Consider the following 15917-nt stretch of genomic DNA (forward strand, 5'->3'; position numbering starts at 1 on the left):
TACTTGTCAGCTTCTTACAATAGTGTTGCCATCTGCAGCCTGTGCTGTCAACGCATAAGTCGCATTAAGCTCAACACTCACCTAGGGATGACCGCCTTGAAAAGGCATCTGGCCTCCCAACAGCGAGCCCAGTAAGAGCAACGCCATCAGAACCCACAAAGCCACACTCCTGGCGCTCCACGTCCTGTCTCTTCTCCTTCTACACTCTCCTCCCCTCCACCTTTCACCATGCCATCCGCGCGTTCATCTGTCAAAAGGCAGGCTTCCGTAGCCCAAATGTTCAAGCGTAAAAAGTTGATGACACCGGATAACCCTCTTGGTCAATGGTTGACCGCCAGCTTGTTGGAACTGCAAGCCGGCCAACTAGTGTTATATAAACTGGTTGGCTCGGAGGCCTTTAGAAAATGTATGGCCATTGGCACACCGCAATGGAAGGTCCCTGGAAGGAAATATTTCTCCCAGAAGGGCACCCCAGAGCTACATGGCCATGTTCAACGGCAAGTAAATATATCTCTGGCACACAGTGTCGGTGCCCCCCAGCTCCCCAGAACCTATTTGACGTGCCAGGTGAGATGTTGCCATGCTGTGCTGCAGCTGTTTAGCCTGGAAGCCAAGAGCCACACCGGTCCAGCACTCCTTTCAGCTCTGTGGTCACAGGCCGATCAATGTCTAACTCTGCTCAATTTGACAGTTGGTAAAGTGGTGTGCGACAACGGTGCCAATCTGCTGAGCGCGCTGAAACAGAGCAAAATGACACACGTACCATGCATGGCACACGTCCTGAACTTAGTTGTGCAGCGATTCATTGCCAAATACCCCGGGGTCCAAGACATCTTGCGGCAGGCCAGGAAAATCTCTTGCCATTTTAGAAGATCTTACACGGCCATGGCTCTCCTTGCTGACATTCAGCGGCGACACCACTTGCCCGTCAGACGTCTGATTTGTGACTGGCTGACAAGCTGAAACTCCACCTTGTATATGCTTGATGGGCTGCTTCAGCAGAAACGTGCCATTAATGACTGACTACCTGTATGAACTCTGTGGCAGGACAGGTTCTGGGGAGCTTGTTTTTTTTCACCACGCCAGTGGCTGCTCATGCGGCCTTTTGATGAGATCACCAAACTGGTCAGTCACAGCCAGGGCACCATAAGTGACATCGTACTTTACTCCTTCTTTCTGGAGCATGCATTGCTTCTTGTTAATGATCAAGCCATCCAGGAGCAGGAGCTGGAAGATGAGGATGTCACAATACTGAATGAATTCCCATGGGGCTACTCCATCTGAGACAAGTTAGCAGGAATCTGAAGAGGAGTCAGAGGAGGAGTGTGTCGAGTAGAGGAGAAGTAGCCAGAAGAGCAGGCTTTAAACTTTTCTGGGATCCCTGGTGTTGTCCGTGGCTGGGGGGTGGAGACCGAGGAGACCGTGGCAACGTACTTAGACCCCTGATACAAACACAAAAAAAGAAGGCAACATTTCCAGGCCTTGCTGCAAAATATGCTGCATTCTGCTGTTTGGGGCGGGCAGAGGAATTTTCACCCACAGCAAAACAGGTGCGGGTAACAATCCTACCATGCCTGCAAGAAGAGGGCGGTGTGAAGATGTGTTGGTCACTTCAGATATGAGATCATTCTTGCAGCCAACCCATCGAATGCCGCCCTCCAGATCCAGCCTCAGGGAACGCCTAGACCGAACGGTGTCCGACTAAATCGGGTTAATGGCCAATGTGGATGCTCTGAGAAGTGAGGATCCCCTGGACTACTGGGTGTGCAGGCTTGACCTGTGGCCAGAGATGGCACAATTTGCCATGGAACTCTTGGCTTGCCCCTCGTCGAGTGTCCTGTCCGAAAGGACGTTCAGCGCAGCAGGGGGGATCGTGACCGATAAGAGCACTCGCCTAGCTCACGACAGTGTGGACTACCTCACATTTCTAAAATTGAATGAGGCATGGATCTCGTATGAATTCAACTTCTGTGACGACCATGTTTAATTGAATTTCCTCATGCCAGCCCACACATATCATGCGCCACCCAGAGCAAAGAATGGTCCTTGTTTTATGTAAATACAACGGCATAAAAGGTCTTTTCTGTCCGGTGAATGCCTAATGTTTGGGGCCTCAGAGGAATTTGACACCTGTGATGACCCCTCTGTTATCCAATTTCAACTATTATAATTTGGTGTTTTTTCAATAAGGGGATTTTGTTAGCCATGTTTTTAATCCAATTTTATATTTTTAGTTCTTTTAAACATATGTATTGACCTGTATTTGTACGGACCTGCAGTAAAATTAATATCCATTGACTGTCTAATATACCTCCAGCCACATAATCACTTGATCTTTTATGTATGTTGAATGCATCATTTTTGGGGCCTGTAATCTAAATGGCCAACAGTTTAATTGTTATACGGTGACCGCCTAATGTGCCTCCAGCCACATTATCAATTGTTCTTTTCTGTCCCGTAAATGAATAATTTTTGGGGCCTGTAGTCCACTGTTCTGCAGTAAAATCTATATCAAATGACGGTGTAATCTATCTCCAGCCACATAATTACTTGATCTTTTAAGTACGGTAAATGCATAATTTTGGGGGCCTGTAATCTAACTGGCCAACAGTAAAATTGTTATACGGTGACCGCCTAAGGTACCTCCAGCCACATTATTAATTGTTCTTTTCTGTCTTGTGAATACCTATTGTTTGGGGCCTGAAGTCCGCTGGCCTGCAGTAAAATTGATATCCAATGATCGTGTAATCTACCTCCAGCCATATAATTACTTGTTCTTTTCTGTCTGGTGAATGCCTATTGTTTGGGGCCTGAAATCGACTGGCCTGCAGTAAAATTGATATCCAATGACCGTATAATCTATCTTTAGCCACATAATAACTTGTTCCTTTCTGTCCGGTAAATACCTAATGTTTGAGGCCTGAAGTCCACTGGCCTGCAGTAAAATTGATATGACCGTGTAATCTACCTCCAGCCAAATACTTACTAGTGATGAGCGGCATAGGCAATATTTGAATTTACAATAGGTTGCAAATTTTTGGCCGAATATTTGCCATAAATTCGAGAATTCGTGATCTCAAATCATTGTTTTGTCTTAATTGCACAAATCAGCAATGTAATATATTTGCGCTAAATTTGTGATTAGAATATTCAACACTATTCGCAAATACGAATATATAGCACTATATTCGAAATATTCGCGAATTCTCGAAGTGGCGATATTTGCAATTAAAATTTGTGATTTGAATATTCACGCTCAACACTAATACTTGTTCTTTTCTATCCGGGAAATTCCTAATGTTTGGGGCCTGTAGTCCACTGGCCTGCAGTAAAATTGATATCCAATGACCATGTAATCTACCTCCAGCCACATAATTACTTGATCTATTAAGTACGGTAAATGCGTAATTCGGGGGCCTGTAATCTAACTAGCCAACAGTAAAATTGTTATGCGGTGACCGCCTAAGGTACCTACAGCCCCATTACTAATTGTTGAATGGATTAGGCAGTGGCTGAGGGACAGACAACAGAGGGTTGCAGAAGGCCTTGATGGTAAGGTGTGTCTTTTTGCTGATGACATAAAGATTTGTAACGTGGTTGATGTTCCTGGAGAGATACACCATGGAAAAGGATTTAGGAAAACTAGAGGAATGGTCAAAAATCTGGCAACTAAAATTTAATGTTGATAAGTGCAAGATAATGCACCTGGGGAGTAAAAACCCAAGAGCAGAATATACAATCAGTGATACAGTCCTAACCTCAGTATCTGAGGAAAGGGATTTAGGGGTCATTATTTCAGAAGACTTAAAGGTAGGCAGACAATGTCATAGAGCAGCAGGAAATGCTAGCAGAATGCTTGAGTGCATAGGGAGAGGCATTACCAGTAGAAAGAGGGAGGTGCTCATGCCACTCTACAGAGCACTAGTGAGACATCATTTGGAGTATTGTGCGCAGTACTGAAGACCATATCTCCAGAAGGATATTGATACTTTGGATTCAGTTCAGAGAAGAGCTACTAAAGCTTGGAAGAAAGACGAGACAGAGGGGATATGATAGAAACTTTTAAATACGTAAAGGGATTCAACAAGGTAAAAGAGGAGAGAATATTTAAAAGAAGAAAAACTGCTACAAGTGGACATAGTTTAAAATTAGAGTGGCAAAGGTTTAAAAGTAGGGATGAGCGAACTCGAACTGTATAGTTCGGGTTCGTACCGAATTTTGGGGTGTCCGTGACACGGACCCGAACCCGGACATTTTCGTAAAAGTCCGGGTTCGGGTTCGGTGTTCGTCGCTTTCTTCGCGCTTTTGTGACGCTTTCTTGGCGCTTTTTGAAAGGCTGCAAAGCAGCCAATCAACAAGCGTCATACTACTTGCCCCAAGAGGCCATCACAGCCATGCCTACTATTGGCATGGCTGTGATTGGCCAGAGCACCATGTGACCCAGCCTCTATTTAAGCTGGAGTCACATAGCGCCGCCCGTCACTCTGCTCTGATTAGCGTAGGGAGAGGTTGCGGCTGCGACAGTAGGGCGAGATTAGGCAGATTAACTCCTCCAAAGGACTTGATTAACTGATCGATCTGCAGCTGTGGATCATTGAGCTGCTGATCCTCAATTGCTCACTGTTTTTAGGCTGCACAGACCGTTTGTCAGTCTCATTTTTCTGGGGTGATCGGCGGCCATTTTGTGTCTTGTGGTGCGCCAGCACAAGCTGCGACCAAGTGCATTTAACCCTCAATGGTGTGGTTGTTTTTTGGCTAAAGCCTACATCAGGGTGAAGCTGTCACACCAAGTGCATTTAACCAGCAATAGTCTGTTCATTTTTTGGCCATATACAAAATCAGGGGCAAGCTGCGCCTGTCACCAAGTGCATTTAACCCTCAATGGTGTGGTTGTTTTTTGGCTAAAGCCTACATCAGGGTGAAGCTGTCACACCAAGTGCATTTAACCAGCAATAGTCTGTTCATTTTTTGGCCATATACAAAATCAGGGGCAAGCTGCGCCTGTCACCAAGTGCATTTAACCCTCAATGGTGTGGTTGTTTTTTGGCTAAAGCCTACATCAGGGTGAAGCTGTCACACCAAGTGCATTTAACCAGCAATAGTCTGTTCATTTTTTGGCCATATACAAAATCAGGGGCAAGCTGCGCCTGTCACCAAGTGCATTTAACCCTCAATGGTGTGGTTGTTTTTTGGCTAAAGCCTACATCAGGGTGAAGCTGTCACACCAAGTGCATTTAACCAGCAATAGTCTGTTCATTTTTTGGCCATATCCCAGTCTAATTCTGTCACTAAATCCATACCGGTCACCCAGCGCCTAAATACTAGGCCTCAAATTTATATCCAGCTAAATCTGTCCCTAGTGCTGTAGCTGGGCGAGTTATTTAGTGTCCGTTCAAGCACATTTCTTGTTCTGGGTTGAAATACAATTCCCAATTTAGCAATTTCATAATTTAGTGGTTCCTGCTATATCAGAGCTCTTTGAAATCTATCCCAAAAAGGGTATATAATATTGAAGGTGCACATAGGGTCATTCAGAGTAACTTCACACACACCCGCTACTGTGTATTTCCAAGTCTAATTCTGTCACTAAATCCATACCGGTGACCCAGCGCCTAAATACTAGGCCTCAAATTTAATTCCCTCTAAATCTCTCGTTACCCACCGCTGTACTGTTGTTGCTGGGCAAGATATTTAGTGTCCGTCAAAGCACATTTTTTGTTCTGGGTTGAAGTACAATTCCCAATTTAGCAATTTCATAATTTAGTGGTTTCTGCTATATCAGAGCTATTTGAAATCTATCCCAAAAAGGGTATATAATATTGAAGGTGCACATAGGGTCATTCAGAATAACTTCACACACACCCGCTACTGTGTATTTCCAAGTCTAATTCTGTCACTAAACCCATACCTGTCACCCAGCGCCTAAATACTAGGCCTCAAATTTAAATCCCTCTAAATCTCTCGTTACCGTTGTCCTGTTGTAGCTGGGAAAGTTATTTAGTGCCCGTCAAAGCACATTTTTTGTTCTGGGTTGAAGTACAATTCCCAATTTAGCAATTTCATAATTTAGTGGTTCCTGCTATATCAGAGCTATTTGAAATCTATCCCAAAAAGGGTATATAATATTGAAGGTGCACATAGGGTCATTCAGAATAACTTCACACACACGCTTCTGTGCATTTCCAAGTCTAATTCTGTCACTAAATCCATACCGGTGACCCAGCGCCTAAATACTAGGCCTCAAATTTAATTCCCTCTAAATCTCTCGTTACCCACCGCTGTACTGTTGTTGCTGGGCAAGATATTTAGTGTCCGTCAAAGCACATTTTTTGTTCTGGGTTGAAGTACAATTCCCAATTTAGCAATTTCATAATTTAGTGGTTTCTGCTATATCAGAGCTATTTGAAATCTATCCCAAAAAGGGTATATAATATTGAAGGTGCACATTGGGTCATTCAGAATAACTTCACACACACCCGCTACTGTGTATTTTCAAGTCTAATTCTGTCACTAAACCCATACCTGTCACCCAGCGCCTAAATACTAGGCCTCAAATTTAAATCCCTCTAAATCTCTCGTTACCCACCGCTGTACTGTTGTTGCTGGGCAAGATATTTAGTGTCCGTCAAAGCACATTTTTTGTTCTGGGTTGAAGTACAATTCCCAATTTAGCAATTTCATAATTTAGTGGTTTCTGCTATATCAGAGCTATTTGAAATCTATCCCTAAAAGGGTATATAATATTGAAGGTGCACATAGGGTCATTCAGAATAACTTCACACACACGCTTCTGTGCATTTCCAAGTCTAATTCTGTCACTAAATCCATACCGGTCACCCAGCGCCTAAATACTAGGCCTCAAATTTATATCCCGCTGAATTTGAATACAATACATTGGGCCAAATAATATATTTGTTGTTGTGGTGAACCATAACAATGAGAAAAACATCTAGTAAGGGACGCGGACGTGGACATGGTCGTGGTGGTGTTAGTGGACCCTCTGGTGCTGGGAGAGGACGTGGCCGTTCTGCCACATCCACACGTCCTAGTGTACCAACTACCTCAGGTCCCAGTAGCCGCCAGAATTTACAGCGATATATGGTGGGGCCCAATGCCGTTCTAAGGATGGTAAGGCCTGAGCAGGTACAGGCATTAGTCAATTGGGTGGCCGACAGTGGATCCAGCACGTTCACATTATCTCCCACCCAGTCTTCTGCAGAAAGCGCACAGATGGCGCCTGAAAACCAACCCCATCAGTCTGTCACATCACCCCCATGCATACCAGGGAAACTGTCTCAGCCTCAAGTTATGCAGCAGTCTCTTATGCTGTTTGAAGACTCCGCTGGCAGGGTTTCCCAAGGGCATCCACCTAGCCCTTCCCCAGCGGTGAAAGACATAGAATGCACTGACGCACAACCACTTATGTTTCCTGATGATGAGGACATGGGAATACCACCTCAGCATGTCTCTGATGATGACGAAACACAGGTGCCAACTGCTGCGTCTTTCTGCAGTGTGCAGACTGAACAGGAGGTCAGGGATCAAGACTGGGTGGAAGACGATGCAGGGGACGATGAGGTCCTAGACCCCACATGGAATGAAGGTCGTGCCACTGACTTTCACAGTTCGGAGGAAGAGGCAGTGGTGAGACCGAGCCAACAGCGTAGCAAAAGAGGGAGCAGTGGGCAAAAGCAGAACACCCGCCGCCAAGAGACTCCGCCTGCTACTGACCGCCGCCATCTGGGACCGAGCACCCCAAAGGCAGCTTCAAGGAGTTCCCTGGCATGGCACTTCTTCAAACAATGTGCTGACGACAAGACCCGAGTGGTTTGCACGCTGTGCCATCAGAGCCTGAAGCGAGGCATTAACGTTCTGAACCTGAGCACAACCTGCATGACCAGGCACCTGCATGCAAAGCATGAACTGCAGTGGAGTAAACACCTTAAAACCAAGGAAGTCACTCAGGCTCCCCCTGCTACCTCTTCTGCTGCTGCCGCCTCGGCCTATTCTGCTGCTGCCGCCTCGGCCTCTTCCTCCGCCTCTGGAGGAACGTTGGCACCTGCCGCCCAGCAAACAGGGGATGTACCACCAACACCACCACCACCACCTCCGTCACCAAGCGTCTCAACCATGTCACACGCCAGCGTTCAGCTCTCCATCTCACAAACATTTGATAGAAAGCGTAAATATCCACCTAGCCACCCTCGATCCCTGGCCCTGAATGCCAGCATTTCTAAACTACTGGCCTATGAAATGCTGTCATTTAGGCTGGTGGACACAGACAGCTTCAAACAGCTCATGTCGCTTGCTGTCCCACAGTATGTTGTTCCCAGCCGGCACTACTTCTCCAAGAGAGCCGTGCCTTCCCTGCACAACCAAGTATCCCATAAAATCAAGTGTGCACTGCGCAACGCCATCTGTAGCAAGGTCCACCTAACCACAGATACGTGGACCAGTAAGCACGGCCAGGGACGCTATATCTCCCTAACTGCACACTGGGTAAATGTAGTGGCAGCTGGGCCCCAGGCGGAGAGCTGTTTGGCGCACGTCCTTCCGCCGCCAAGGATCGCAGGGCAACATTCTTTGCCTCCTGTTGCCACCTCCTCCTTCTCGGCTTCCTCCTCCTCTTCTTCCACCTGCTCATCCAGTCAGCCACACACCTTCACCACCAACTTCAGCACAGCCCGGGGTAAACGTCAGCAGGCCATTCTGAAACTCATATGTTTGGGGGACAGGCCCCACACCGCACAGGAGTTGTGGCGGGGTATTGAACAACAGACCGACGAGTGGTTGCTGCCGGTGAGCCTCAAGCCCGGCCTGGTGGTGTGTGATAATGGGCGAAATCTCGTTGCAGCTCTGGGACTAGCCAATTTGACGCACATCCCTTGCTTGGCGCATGTGCTGAATTTGGTGGTGCAGAAGTTCATTCACAACTACCCCGACATGTCAGAGCTGCTGCATAAAATGCGGGCCGTCTGTTCGCGCTTCCGGCGTTCACATCCTGCCGCTGCTCGCCTGTCTGCGCTACAGCGTAACTTCGGCCTTCCCGCTCACCGCCTCATATGCGACGTGCCCACCAGGTGGAACTCCACCTTGCACATGCTGGACAGACTGTGCGAGCAGCAGCAGGCCATAGTGGAGTTTCAGCTGCAGCACGCACGGGTCAGTCGCACTACAGAACAGCACCACTTCACCACCAATGACTGGGCCTCCATGCGAGACCTGTGTGCCCTGTTGCGCTGTTTCGAGTACTCCACCAACATGGCCAGTGGCGATGACACCGTTATCAGCGTTACAATACCACTTCTATGTCTCCTTGAGAAAACACTTAGGGCGATGATGGAAGAGGAGGTGGCCCAGGAGGAGGAGGAGGAGGAGGAGGAAGAGGGGTCATTTTTAGCACTTTCAGGCCAGTCTCTTCGAAGTGACTCAGAGGGAGGTTTTTGGCAACAGCAGAGGCCAGGTACAAATGTGGCCAGCCAGGGCCCACTACTGGAGGACGAGGAGGACGAGGATGAGGAGGAGGTGGAGGAGGATGAGGATGAAGCATGGTCACAGCGGGGTGGCACCCAACGCAGCTCGGGTCCATCACTGGTGCGTGGCTGGGGGGAAAGGCAGGACGATGACGATACGCCTCCCACAGAGGACAGCTTGTCCTTACCCCTGGGCAGCCTGGCACACATGAGCGACTACATGCTGCAGTGCCTGCGCAACGACAGCAGAGTTGCCCACATTTTAACCTGTGCGGACTACTGGGTTGCCACCCTGCTGGATCCACGCTACAAAGACAATGTGCCCACCTTACTTCCTGCACTGGAGCGTGATAGGAAGATGCGCGAGTACAAGCGCACGTTGGTAGACGCGCTACTGAGAGCATTCCCAAATGTCACAGGGGAACAAGTGGAAGCCCAAGGCCAAGGCAGAGGAGGAGCAAGAGGTCGCCAAGGCAGCTGTGTCACGGCCAGCTCCTCTGAGGGCAGGGTTAGCATGGCAGAGATGTGGAAAACTTTTGTCAACACGCCACAGCTAACTGCACCACCACCTGATACGCAACGTGTTAGCAGGAGGCAACATTTCACTAACATGGTGGAACAGTACGTGTGCACACCCCTCCACGTACTGACTGATGGTTCGGCCCCATTCAACTTCTGGGTCTCTAAATTGTCCACGTGGCCAGAGCTAGCCTTTTATGCCTTGGAGGTGCTGGCCTGCCCGGCAGCCAGCGTTTTGTCTGAACGTGTATTCAGCACGGCAGGGGGCGTCATTACAGACAAACGCAGCCGCCTGTCTACAGCCAATGTGGACAAGCTGACGTTCATAAAAATGAACCAGGCATGGATCCCACAGGACCTGTCCGTCCCTTGTCCAGATTAGACATTAACTACCTCCCCATAACCATATATTATTGGACTCCAGGGCACTTCCTCATTCAATCCTATTTTTATTTTCATTTTACCATTATATTGCAAGGCTACCCAAAGTTGAATGAACCTCTCCTCTGCCTGTGTGCTAGGCCTAAATATATGCCAATGGATTGTTGCAGTGGTGGCTGACGTGAAGCCTCATTCTCTGCTATGACATGCAGACTGATTCTCTGGTGACATGAAGCCAGATTGTCTGTTACGGGACCTCTCTCCTCTGCCTGGGTGCTGGGCCTGAATTTATGACAATGGACTGTTGCAGTGGTGGCTGACGTGAAGCCTGATTCTCTGCTATGACATGCAGACTGATTCTCTGGTGACATGAAGCCAGATCCTCTGTTACGGGACCTCTCTCCTCTGCCTGGGTGCTGGGCCTAAATTTATGAAAATGGACTGTTGCAGTGGTGGGTGACGTGAAGCCTCATTCTCTGCTATGACATGCAGACTGATTCTCTGCTGACATGAAGCCAGATCGTCTGTTACGGGACCTCTCTCCTCTGCCTGGGTGCTGGGCCTAAATTTATGAAAATGGACTCTTACAGTGGTGGGTGACGTGAAGCCTGATTCTCTGCTATGACATGAAGACTGATTCTCTGCTGACATGAAGCCAGATCCTCTGTTACGGGACCTCTCTCCTCTGCCTGGGTGCTGGGCCTAAATATCTGACAATGGACTGTTGCATTGGTGGCTGACGTGAAGCCTGATTCTCTGCTATGATATGAAGACTGATTCTCTGCTGACATGAAGCCAGATTGTCTGTTACGGGACCTCTCTCCTCTGCCTGTGTGCTAGGCCTAAATATATGCCAATGGATTGTTGCAGTGGTGGCTGACGTGAAGCCTGATTCTCTGCTATGACATGCAGACTGATTCTCTGGTGACATGAAGCCAGATCCTCTGTTACGGGACCTCTCTCCTCTGCCTGGGTGCTGGGCCTAAATTTATGAAAATGGACTGTTGCAGTGGTGGGTGACGTGAAGCCTGATTCTCTGCTATGACATGCAGACTGATTCTCTGGTGACATGAAGCCAGATCCTCTGTTACGGGACCTCTCTCCTCTGCCTGGGTGCTGGGCCTAAATTTATGAAAATGGACTGTTGCAGTGGTGGGTGACGTGAAGCCTCATTCTCTGCTATGACATGCAGACTGATTCTCTGCTGACATGAAGCCAGATTGTCTGTTACGGGACCTCTCTCCTCTGCCTGGGTGCTGGGCCTGAATTTATGACAATGGACTGTTGCAGTGGTGGCTGACGTGAAGCCTGATTCTCTGCTATGATATGAAGACTGATTCTCTGCTGACATGAAGCCAGATTGTCTGTTACGGGACCTCTCTCCTCTGCCTGGGTGCCGGGGCCTAAATATCTGAGAATGGACTGTTCCAGTGGTGGGTAACGGGAAGCCAGATTCTCTGCTATGATATGAAGACTGATTCTCTGCTGACATGAAGCCAGATTGTCTGTTACGGGACCTCTCTCCTCTGCCTGGGTGCTGGGCCTAAATTTATGAAAATGGACTCTTACAGTGGTGGGTGACGTGAAGCCTGATTCTCTGCTATGACATGAAGACTGATTCTCTGCTGACATGAAGCCAGATTGTCTGTTACGGGACCTCTCTCCTCTGCCTGGGTGCCGGGGCCTAAATATCTGAGAATGGACTGTTCCAGTGGTGGGTGACGGGAAGCCAGATTCTCTGCTATGGAACCTCTCTCCAATTGATTTTGGTTAATTTTTATTTATTTAATTTTTATTTTAATTAATTTCCCTATCCACATTTGTTTGCAGGGGATTTACCTACATGTTGCTGCCTTTTGCAGCCCTCTAGCCCTTTCCTGGGCTGTTTTACAGCCGTTTTAGTGCCGAAAAGTTCGGGTCCCCATTGACTTCAATGGGGTTCGGGTTCGGGACGAAGTTCGGATCGGGTTCGGATCCCGAACCCGAACATTTCCGGGATGTTCGGCCGAACTTCTCGAACCCGAACATCCAGGTGTTCGCTCAACTCTATTTAAAAGTAATATCAGGAAGTATTACTTAACTGAGAGAGTAGTGGATGCATGAAATAGCCTTCCTACAGAAGTGGTAGCTGCAAATACAGTGAAGGAGTTTAAGCATGCATGGGATAGGCATAAAGCCATCCTTCATATAAGATAGGGCTATTCATAGTATTCAGTATATTGGGCAGACTAAATGGGCCAAATGGTTCTTATCTGCCGACACATTCTATGTTTCTATGTTTCTTTTCTGTCCAGTGAATGCCTAATGTTTGGGGCCTGAAGTCCGCTGGCCTGCATTAAAATTGATATCCAATGACCGTGTAATCTACCTACAGACACATAAATCAATCACTTGATCTTTTCTGTATGGTGAATGCCTAATTGTTGGGGCCTCAGAGGAATTCAACACCTGTGACGACCACGTGTTATTGAATTTCACCTATTATCATTTGGGGTTTATTAAAGAGGGGGATTTTGTTAGCCATGGTTTTAATCCAATTTTATATTTTTAGTTCTTTTAAACATATGTATTTGACATGTATTTGTACTGGCCTACAGAACAATTTTTATGCAGCGACTTCCTAATGTACCTCCAGACACATAATCACTTGTTCTTTTATGTCCGGTGAATGCCTAATGTTTGGGGCCTGTACTCCACTTGCCTGCAGTAACATTGATATCCAATGACCATGTAATCTACCTCCAGCCACATAATTACTTGTTTTTTTCTGTCCGGTGAATTTCTAATGTTTGGGGCCTGTACTCCAGTGGCCTACATTAAATTTTTTATCCATTGACCGCATAATGTACCTCAAGCCACATAATCACAATTTCTTGTATGTCAGGTGAATGCCTAATTTTTAAGGCTATTGCGGCCTAAAATACAAATTTTCTAGGCTCCAGCAGGGCACATTTCTGAGAATTTTAAGATGCTTAAAAATGGCCCCTGATTAAGATACATATTTTTTGCGGGAATTTTTGTCATTGATCCCCCTCTAGTATGTCACTGTCCATTTTGTGGGATTATTTGTGCACTTCTACTAAGTATTTGGTGGCTGCAAATATGACCTAAAGGTTTTTCAGGTTCGCCTGCCATTAAAGTGAATGGAGCTCGTCACGAACTTGCGGTTCGCAAACATTTGATCATGTTCGCACGATTACGTTCGAGAATCGTCCCGGCCAATGTTTGTCCATCACTAGTAAGGAGTCATGGAGGGACCTCTGTGGAGGCTTCTGATAAAGTGTTTGTGGATGTAACCGGTGTTTAGTGTTGATCACGAATCAACAAATTTTAATCGCGAATATCGTCACTTCGAGAATTCGACAAATATTTAGAATATCGCAAAATATATTCGTAATCACGAATATTCAATTTTTTTTAAATACCAGTTAATTTTTAGGCGAATGTTATGCGAACTTTCACAATCAAGAAAATAATGCCTAGAGATAATGAATAAGCAAATTCTCGAATATATGGCGAATATTCGCCCAAATATTTGTGAAATATCGCGAATTCGAATATTGCCCCTGCTGCTCTTCACTAATGAGCAGCAGGGGCAATATTCGAATTTGCAATATTTCGCGAATATTTAGGTTAATATTCGCCATATATTCAAGAATTCGCGAATTCATTATCTCTAGGCATTATTTTCTTGATTGCGAAAATTCGCATGAACTGGTATTTAAAAAAAAAAAAAAAAGAATATTCACGATTACGAATATATTTTGCAATATTCTAAATATTTGTGAATTCTCGAAGTCCCGATATTCGCAATTAAAATTCGCAATTCTAATATTCGTGACCAACACTACTGCTTATCGCTAGTTAATGCTGAGACAGAACCTGAGTTGGTGTTAGTGATAAACTGGGCTCTGCTGGCGTGGTTGTGGCAAAACAAGGGGAAAACTGTGGTTGATGGAGATGCCCTCTCACCAGCCTCCCATAGTTATGCATGTGTTCACCCTCACAGGCTTGAACAAAAGGGTGGGGGGGTATGTGAGACAGTGAGAGATCTCACACAGGTTAGAGGCAAGGAAGGGGTGGATAGTGCGGTCCACACATTCCTATTCCACCACAGGTCAGACCAGCTGGAGGTACTCAGGCTGGCATAAAGCACCTCCCAAGGTGTCAGTAAAAGGGGGAAGTGTGTTACCCGTGGACAGAGGCCTGGAGGCCCCGAGAGTGTGGTCTCAGCCAGGCAAGACCGAGGGGACACAAGGCTGGATAGTAGCCTGAAGGTGGGGGATGCAGCGATGCCTGGAAGGGTCACAGGGCCCTAGTCAGGGGGACTACTGAGCCTTAATCGCCCACAAGAGATATTGGACTTGAGACAGTGGGTGTACTGTGCTCTGTACAGCCAGGAGGCTGTGGGACATTTGATGGGAAAGCCGCATCGGTTCACAGGGTGTGAACTGTACCTAATAGGTGAGTCAGGGACGTTAATGTATTAGTTAGAGCCTGGACAAGTGGGTGTCGTTGCTGGTACCTCAAACCAAGCACCACCCCGAAAAAAATGTCATGTCTGTAGCAGGAGTCGAATAAGGCGTGACACCCGCTATTTCTGTCCTGACTGCCCTGACCACCCTGCCCTATGCTTAGGGGAGTGTTTCCGGAAGTACCACACACAGGTACACTATTAGTATAGGGAGTGCGTCACACAGGACAGGCACACAGGGCTCTTAGGGCCCTTTCACACACAGCTGCTGCAAACCCCTCCTTTCACCTGGTACAAAGTGTATAATGTACTTCGCCACATCTCTGGGCGATTTGCGCTTTGTACATTGTCCCATGGGGAAGGAGAGGTTTGTCCTATAAAGGTTAAAAAAAAAAAATGACAGCTAAGCAAAAAAGTTAATGTTCCAAAAGTTCAATAAAGTTAATGTTCTGTTTCAAATGTTATCTAAAGGTAATGTTAATAAATTTATTGCGTTGCGGCCTGTTTTTATGTTTTTTTTTTTTTTTTTACCTTCTAGGTGGACCAACCGATCGACCAGCTGCAGATGTGCATTCTGACAGAAGCATTGCGTTACTGTCAGATTACAAAAAAGTCGGTATATGTGGCGCTGCAAGACGAGATTTCTCCTCTGCAGTAAAAAAGATACGTTTGCAGAGGCTTATGAGCTGAGGGGGGTGTTTATATGCTTTGGCAAACACTTTGTATATAAAATTGTGAATGGAGAAATCGATGTGAATGGAGAAATCGGGTTTGCCAGGGCATACGACCTGAGTGGGTTTGGATGTTGGGCGGAGCTCCTATGTCCTGGCAGACGCCTTTCCCCTTCTTTTTTTTATTATTTGCACATTTTTTGGCAGAGATTTTTTCATCCACATTGATCGATGTGAATGAAGAAATCTGTGCCGTTCATTTTTTCTTTCAGCCCAGATGCTGAACGAAAAAAAAAAATCTCATTACCCGTATGCTCAATATAAGGAGAATAGCAGAAATTCCTAATGCTGGCCATACTTGTAATAATTGCGGAGACCCTCAAATGCCAGGGCAGTACA

This window comes from Bufo gargarizans, chromosome 1 (genome assembly GCF_014858855.1).
Source record: "Bufo gargarizans isolate SCDJY-AF-19 chromosome 1, ASM1485885v1, whole genome shotgun sequence".
NCBI classification, from domain to species: domain Eukaryota; kingdom Metazoa; phylum Chordata; class Amphibia; order Anura; family Bufonidae; genus Bufo; species Bufo gargarizans.